The sequence below is a fragment of the Heptranchias perlo genome, unplaced genomic scaffold (genome assembly GCF_035084215.1).
Source record: "Heptranchias perlo isolate sHepPer1 unplaced genomic scaffold, sHepPer1.hap1 HAP1_SCAFFOLD_50, whole genome shotgun sequence".
Taxonomy (NCBI): domain Eukaryota; kingdom Metazoa; phylum Chordata; class Chondrichthyes; order Hexanchiformes; family Hexanchidae; genus Heptranchias; species Heptranchias perlo.
In genome coordinates, this window is record NW_027139516.1 from 4,954,343 (window position 1) to 4,962,190 (window position 7,848).

At 50.1% G+C, this 7,848-nt stretch overlaps 1 non-coding gene across 1 annotated transcript; it reads left to right on the forward strand.

Annotated features, from left to right (window-relative positions):
- The first annotated feature begins 4,934 nt into the window (after positions 1–4,934).
- Positions 4,935–5,152, forward strand: LOC137314039 (small nucleolar RNA U3). The gene has a single exon (XR_010961176.1). It is a non-coding gene; the product is annotated as a small nucleolar RNA U3 (small nucleolar RNA).
- Positions 5,153–7,848: the final 2,696 nt, after the last annotated feature.

Consider the following 7,848-nt stretch of genomic DNA (forward strand, 5'->3'; position numbering starts at 1 on the left):
GTGTCACCCACTCACTGTGTGAATCAATGATCACAGTGCTGGGTCACCCACTCACTGTATGAATCAATGATCACAGTGCTGTGTCACCCACTCACTGTGTGAATCAATGATCATAGTGCTGGGTCACCCACTCACTGTGTGAATCAATGATCACAGTGCTGGGTCATCACCCACTGTGTGAAACAATGATCACATTATAGCGTCAACCAACCACTGTATGAATCAATGATCGCGGTGCTGGATCAACCACCCACTGTATGAATCAATGATCGCGGTGCTGGGTCACCCACCCACTGTATGAATCAATGATCGCGGTGCTGGGTCACCCACCCACTGTATGAATCAATGATCGCGGTGCTGGGTCACCCACTCACTGTGTGAATCAGCGATCGCAATGCTGGTTCATCCACCCACTGTGTGAATCGATGTTCACAGTGTTGGGTCACCCACCCTCTGTGTGAATCAAAGATCGCAGTGCTGGTTCATCCACCCACTGTGTGAATCAATGATCATAGTGCTGGGTCACCCACCCACTGTGTGAATCAATGATCACAGTGCTGGCTCACCCACTCACTGTGTGAATCAATGACCACAGTGCTGTGTCACCCACCCACTGTCTGAGTCAATGATCACAGTGCTGGGTCACCCACCCACTGTGTGTATCAATGATCACAGTGCTGGCTCACCCACCCACTGTGTGTATCAATGACCACAGTGCTGGTTCACCCACCCACTGTGTGAATCAATGATCACAGTGCTGGGTCACCCACTCACTGTGTGAATCAATGATCACAGTGCTGGGTCACCCACTCACTGTGTGAATCAATGATCACAGTGCTGGGTCACCCACTCACTGTGTGAATCAATGATCACAGTGCTGGGAGACCCACTCACTGTGTGAATCAATGATCACAGTGCTGGGTCACCCACCCTCTGTGTGAATCAGTGATCATAGTGCTGGTTCACCCACTCACTGTGTGAATCAATCATCACAATGCTGGGTCACCCACCCACTGTGTGAATCGATGTTCACAGTGTTGGGTCACCCACCCTCTGTGTGAATCAAAGATCGCAGTGCTGGTTCATCCACCCACTGTGTGAGTCAATGATCATAGTGCTGGGTCACCCACCCACTGTGTGAATCAATGATCACAGTGCTGGCTCACCCACTCACTGTGTGAATCAATGACCACAGTGCTGTGTCACCCACCCACTGTCTGAGTCAATGATCACAGTGCTGGGTCACCCACCCACTGTGTGTATCAATGATCACAGTGCTGGCTCACCCACCCACTGTGTGTATCAATGACCACAGTGCTGGGTCACCCACCCTCTGTGTGAATCAATGATCGCAGTGCTGGGTCACCCACCCTCTGTGTGAATCAATGATCAAAGTGCTGGGTCACCCACCCACTGTGTGAATCAATGTTCACAGTGCTGGGTCACCCACCCACTGTGTGAATCAATGATCACAGTGCTGGGTCACCCACCCACTGTGTGAATCAATGTTCACAGTGCTGGGTCACCCACTCACTGTGTGAATCAATGATCACAGTGCTGTGTCACCCACTCACTGTGTGAATCCATGATCACAGTGCTGGGTCACCCACTCACTGTGTGAATCAATGATCACAGTGCTGGGTCACCCTCTCACTGTGTGAATCAATGATCACAGTTCTGGGTCACCCACTCACTTTGTGAATCAATGATCACAGTGTTGGGTCACCCACCCACTGTGTTTTTTTTTATTCGTTCACGGGATGTGGGCGTCGCTGGCAAGGCCGGCATTTATTGCCCATTCCGAATTGCCCTCGAGAAGGTGGTGGTGAGCCGCCTTCTTGAACCGCTGCAGTCCGTGTGGTGACGGTTCTCCCACAGTGCTGTTAGGAAGGGAGTTCCAGGATTTTGACCCAGCGACAATGAAGGAACGGCGATATATTTCCAAGTCGGGATGGTGTGTGACTTGGAGGGGAACGTGCAGGTGGTGTTGTTCCCATGCGCCTGCTGCCCTTGTTCTTCTAGGTGGTAGAGGTCGCGGGTTTGGGAGGTGCTGTCGAAGAAGCCTTGGCGAGTTGCTGCAGTGCATCCTGTGGATGGTGCACACTGCAGCCACAGTGCGCCGGTGGTGAATGGAGTGAATGTTTAGGGTGGTGGATGGGGTGCCAATCAAGCGGGCTGCTTTATCTTGGATGGTGTCGAGCTTCTTGAGTGTTGTTGGAGCTGCACTCATCCAGGCAAGTGGAGAGCATTCCATCACACTCCTGACTTGTGACTTGTAGATGGTGGAAAGGCTTTGGGGAGTCAGGAGGTGAGTCACTCGCCGCAGAATACCCAGCCTCTGACCTGCTCTCGTAGCCACAGTATTTATATGGCTGGTCCAGTTAAGTTTCTGGTCAATGGTGACCCCCAGGATGTTGATGGTGGGGGATTCGGCGATGGTAATGCCGTTGAATGTCAAGGGGAGGTGGTTAGACTCTCTCTTGTTGGACATGGTCATTGCCTGGCACTTATCTGGCGCGAATGTTACTTGCCACTTATGAGCCCAAGCCTGGATGTTGTCCAGGTCTTGCTGCATACAGGCTCGGACTGCTTCATTATCTGAGGGGTTGCGAATGGAACTGAACACTGCGCAGTCATCAGCGAACATCACCATTTCTGACCTTATGATGGAGGGAAGGTCATTGATGAAGCAGCTGAAGATGGTTGGGCCAAGGACACTGCCCTGAGGAACTCCTGCAGCAATGCCCTGCGGCTGAGATGACTGGCCTCCAACAACCACTACCATCTTCCTTTGTGCCAGGTATGACTCCAGCCACTGGAGAGTTTTCCCCCTGATTCCCATTGACTTCAATTTTACTAGGGCTCCTTGGTGCCACACTCGGTCAAATGCTGCCTTGATGTCAAGGGCAGTCACTCTAACCTCACCTCTGGAATTCAGCTCTTTTGTCCATGTTTGGACCAAGGCTGTAATGAGGTCTGGAGCCGAGTGGTCCTGGCGGAACCCAAACTGAGCATCGGTGAGCAGGTTATTGGTGAGTAAGTGCCGCTTGATAGCACTGTCGACGACACCTTCCATCACTTTGCTGATGATTCAGAGTAGACTGATAGGGCGGTAATTGGCCGGATTGGATTTGTCCTGCTTTTTGTGGAGAGGACATACCTGGGCAATTTTCCACATTGTCGGGTGGATGCCAGTGTTGTCGCTGTGCTGGAACAGCTTGGCTAGAGGCGCAGATAGTTCTGGAGCACAAGTCTTCAGCCCTACAGCTGGGATGTTTGTCGGGGCCCATAGCCTTTGCTGTATCCAGTGCACTCAGCCGTTTCTTGATATCACGTGGAGTGAATCGAATTGGCTGAAGACTGGCTTCTGTGATGGTGGGGATATCGGGAGGAGGCTGAGATGGATTATCCACTCGGCACTTCTGGCTGAAGATTCTGTGTGAATCAATGATCACAGTGCTGGGTCATCCACTCACTGTGTGAATCAATGATCACAGTGCTGGGTCACCCACCCTATGTGTGAATCAATGATCACAGTGCTGGGTCACCCACTCACTGTGTGAATCAATGATCACAGTGCTGGGTCACCCACTCACTGTGTGAATCAATGATCACAGTGCTGGGTCACCCACCTACTGTGAGAATCAATGATCACAGTGTTGGTTCACCCACCCACTGTGTGAATCAATGATCACAGTGCTGGGTCACCCACCCTCTGTGTGAATCAGTGATCATAGTGCTGGGTCACCCACCCACTGTGTGAATCAATGATCACAGTGCTGGGTCACTCACTCACTTTGTGAATCAATGATCACAGTGCTGGGTCACCCTCCCACTGTGTGAATCAATGATAACAGTGCTGGGTCACCCACCCACTGTGTGAATCAATGATTGCAGTGCTGGGTGACCCACTCACTGTGTGAATCAATGATCACAGTGCTGGGTCACCCACCCACTGTGTGAATCAATGATCACAGTGCTGGGTGACCCACTCACTGTGTGAATCAATGATCACAGTGCTGGGTCATCCACCCACTGTGTGCATCATCGGGTCTTGACAGGGTTGATGCTGAGAGATTGTTTCTCCTGGCTGGACAGTTTAGATAGGGGGCATCGTTTCAGGATAATGGGTCGGCCATTTAAGACTGAGATGAGGAAGAATTTCTTCACTCAGAGGGTGGTGAATTTTTGGAATTCTCTACTCCAGAGGGCTGTGGATGCTCAGTCGTAGTGTCTGTTCAAGGCTGAGATGGATAGACTTTTGGATTTTTTTTATTCGTTCATGGGATGTGGGCGTCGCTGGCGAGGCCAGCATTTATTGGCCATCCCTAATTGCCCTTGAGAAGGTGGTGGTGAGCCGCCTTCTTGAACAGCTGCAGTCCGTGTGGTGAAGGTTCTCCCACAGTGCTGTTCGGAAGGGAGTTCCAGGATTTTGACCCAGCGACGATGAAGGAACGGCCGATATATTTCCAAGTCGGGATGGTGTTTGACTTGGAGGGGAACGTGCAAGTGGTGTTGTTTTCATGTACCTGCTGCTCTTGTCCTTCTAGATGGAATCAAGGGATATGGGGATCGGGCAGGAAAGTGGTGTTGAGGTTGAAGATCAGCCATGATCTGATTGAAGGGCGGAGCCGTCTCAAGGGGCTGTATGGCCGACTCCTGCTCCTATTTCTTACATTCTTATTTTCTTATGATCAGGACAGTTGCTGGAGACTGGTATCTACATTATGCAAATTAGTGCCTACTGGGTACTGGTTGTACGCTCTTTCTTTTTCCCAGAATTATAAATTTACAAAGGGTGAAGCGGTGATTAATTGCGTTTTTATTCGATACCCTACCGGGTGCAATGAATGGTCGAAGAATTGGTCCGCGCTCAGCCTATGTTAAAGGGGGCTCGCTGAGGGTGGAAAGCAGTGTTGCGGCATCCTTTCAGTAAGACTATACTTTTAGGGATCATTTCTATAGTTTTTGAACTTGAGAAATGTGTTCTGAAGTGTTTGGTCTCACAAACCATGAGGAGGAGATGTAGCTTTTCCTTCTGAGCGTGAAGCGGGTTGCAAGTGTTGCTTTATACCAGCGCTTGTGGCCATTGATGACCGTTCTCTTCTCTCAGTGTGTGAGAAGTGGAAGAAGGAAACGCATTCTGAGTGGTTCGTGTTTCTACAGCTCAATAGTAGCAATATTTATACGTCAATTATTTTATATTTACTGGTGCTTCCCTCCAGCGAGAATGTGATATTTGCCATCTCAGCCGAACTCATGCTGCTATCTGTTGCTCTCCCCTCCTTTTGTCGCTTTGTAACTCATCAGTAGGAGTGTGCACTGAACTGATTAGGTACAGTCGATGTAGTCTAGGGACACAAAATCTTGGCTTGCAGTCCTGATTAAAACGATGCCCCGCCTGCCATCTCAGGTGGATATTAAAGATCGCATGACACTATTTTGAAGAACTTGAGGGGAGTTCTCCCAGGTGTCCTGGTCAATATTTACCCCTCAACCAACATCACTAATACAGATTATCTGCCCAATACACCATTGCGGTTTGTGGGACCTTGCTGTGAGCAAATTGGCTGCGGCGGTTCCTACATTACAACAGAGGCTACACTTCAAAACTGCTTTGGGACATCCTGCGGTAATGAAAGGCGCTATATAAATGCGAGTTCTTTCTTTAGTAGCAGGAGGATTGGTGAATGGAACTTGGTGTGAGTTAGGATACGGGCTGCAGAGTTTTGATATGCTGAAGATTATGGAGGGTGAATGCTGGTAGGGCGGGATAGGAGAGCCTTAGAATTGTCGAGTTTGGCGGTAACAAAAGCATGGATGAGGGTTTCAGTAGCAGATGGGCTGAGGAGGCGACAGGCTATATTCCGGAGGTGGAAGTAGGCAGTATTGGTGATGGAGAGAATCTGGGGTCGGAAGCTCAGTTCAGGTTCAAAAAGAACCCCGAGGCTGCGAATAGTCTGGTTCAGCCTGAGACATTAACCAGGGAGAGGGAGGGTGTTTTTGCAGGCACCGAAAATAATGGCTTTGGTCTTCCCAATATTAAATTGGAGGAAATTTCTGCTCATCCACTGATTGATATCAGACAAGCAGTGTGACGAATCAAAGGCAATGGAGCTGTGGAGAGAGCTGGAGGTGAGGTAGACCTGAGTGCCAGCAGTGTACATGTGGAATCCGACGAGTTTTCGGATGATGTAGCCAAGGGGCAGCATGCAGATGAGAAATAGGAGGGGGGCAAGGATAGATCCTTGGGGGAGTGGGAAGAGAAGCCATTGCATGTGATTCTCTGGCTACGACTGGATAGATACGAAATAAACCAGTTGAGGGTAGTCCCATCCAGCTGGACAATGGACGAGAGGAGAGGTGACTGCACGTCAAAAAGTACTTCTTTGGCTGTAAAGAGCTTTGGGACGCCCTGAGGTAGTGAAAGGTGCGATATCAACTGCTTACCTGACAGGGGAGATCCCATTATGAGGAAGGCGCCAGATCAAGTGGAATCAGCTAGTACCAGTTTAGCTTTTGCTGATGTAGAGGTAGGATCCTCATGCTGGCCGGAGACCGGTCTAACACATTTTTCCAGTGAAGTGGAAACTGAATCGCAACGGACGTGGTGACAATGGAACCTGAGCACCTGGTCCCAGGGTATGAAATACCGTCAGGCTGACTGCGAGGGGGGGTGAAGGAACCTCGCCATGGCAATGAAATGACTTCGTGAAGAAGGTTCTTCCCGAAACCTGTGGTTTCAAGGCCGCGGATATCTTGTGCCTGCATGGTGGGAATGCGATCAGGCGAGCATTGGCATTGTCGAGTCTGGAGGTAACAAAAGCATGGATGAGTGTTTCCCGAGGAGCAGATACGTGGAAGTGACCTTTAGGGATGTCGCAGGATGGCAAAAGATGCCCCAGGCCTTCAAGGAGAAGCGGAAGGGAGGGCCGCTGACATTTCTCACTGAGGAGCCTCTCTTCACACTCCCACTGGAGAAGGAACAGACGCTGATCCTCCATCAACGGAGGACAGGCCTCCTTCCTCATCCCAAGGACCGTCGAGAAGTTCCAGGGAACGACACCAATGCAGAATCAGGACCAAGGTTCGGAAATGGACGGTAACGTAGAACCTAGAATGATGCAATTGGAAGACGTTAATGTTTGTCCTTTGTATTTTTAAAACGGCTTTCAAAATTGCTTGCATAAACGAGCGTAGTGTTAAGGCGACTACGCGATGTGCTATGACCCTGAACTACCTGTCCAGGGTCAAGAGGGACCTGCTGTTCCTGCAGGAGTGCGGGATCCTGCACCTCAGCAACTATCGGCAGTGGTCACGCATGTGGACCCAGTAGCAATCGAACTGGTCGGCAATCAACGATAGTCATTCCTCGGGCCTGGGCATTCTGTTGGGAGGAGACCAATTCACCATCCCCGAGGTTAAAGAGGTGGTGGGTGGCCGCCTGCTCGTAGCAGACGTTCTATACAATAACGCCCCGCTCCGACTGCGGCCAACAGAAAAGGGAATCCAAACGTCTTCTACAAGCATGTAAAAAGTAAACGGATCGTAAGAGGAGGAGTGGGCCGATTAGGGACCATAAAAGAGATCCACTAATGGAGGCAGAGGGGATGGCCGAGGTAATAAATGAGTGCTTTACATCTGACTTTACGAAGGAAGAAGATGCTGCTAGAGTCTCCGTAAAGGAAGATATAGTTGAGATACTGGATGGGCTAAACATTGATAAAGAAGAGATACTAGAAAGGCTTGCTGTACTTAAAGTGGATAAGTCACTCAGTCCGGATGTGATGCATCCTAAGTTGCTGAGGGAAGTAAGGGTGGAAATTGTGGAGGTACTGGCCATAATCT